The following is a 279-nucleotide window of genomic DNA, read 5'->3' as shown; positions in this document are numbered from 1 at the left end:
TTCGAGCTGCGACTCAATTAGGTTTTTGCCGTCTTAGGGTTTTTAGATTTAGGAATCTCGCCAACAGCTCTCGTAGTTCAGACACTTACCTTGTTGTAAACTCTCAAACGCAGATTCGGAATAAGAACTATCTTGCTCTCTTTTTCGATTTCTTATTTTATTACTGTTCTCGTTTCGTGTTCTGATTGCTAGGCGTGTGGTAAAAGCAGATATCCGGGACCTCTAGGAAATTTGCTTATACCAAACATAACTATGGAAATAGTTAACCCACATCCTAGA

The sequence above is a fragment of the Brassica oleracea genome, chromosome C9 (genome assembly GCF_000695525.1).
Source record: "Brassica oleracea var. oleracea cultivar TO1000 chromosome C9, BOL, whole genome shotgun sequence".
Taxonomy (NCBI): domain Eukaryota; kingdom Viridiplantae; phylum Streptophyta; class Magnoliopsida; order Brassicales; family Brassicaceae; genus Brassica; species Brassica oleracea.
This window is presented reverse-complemented; position numbering follows the sequence as displayed.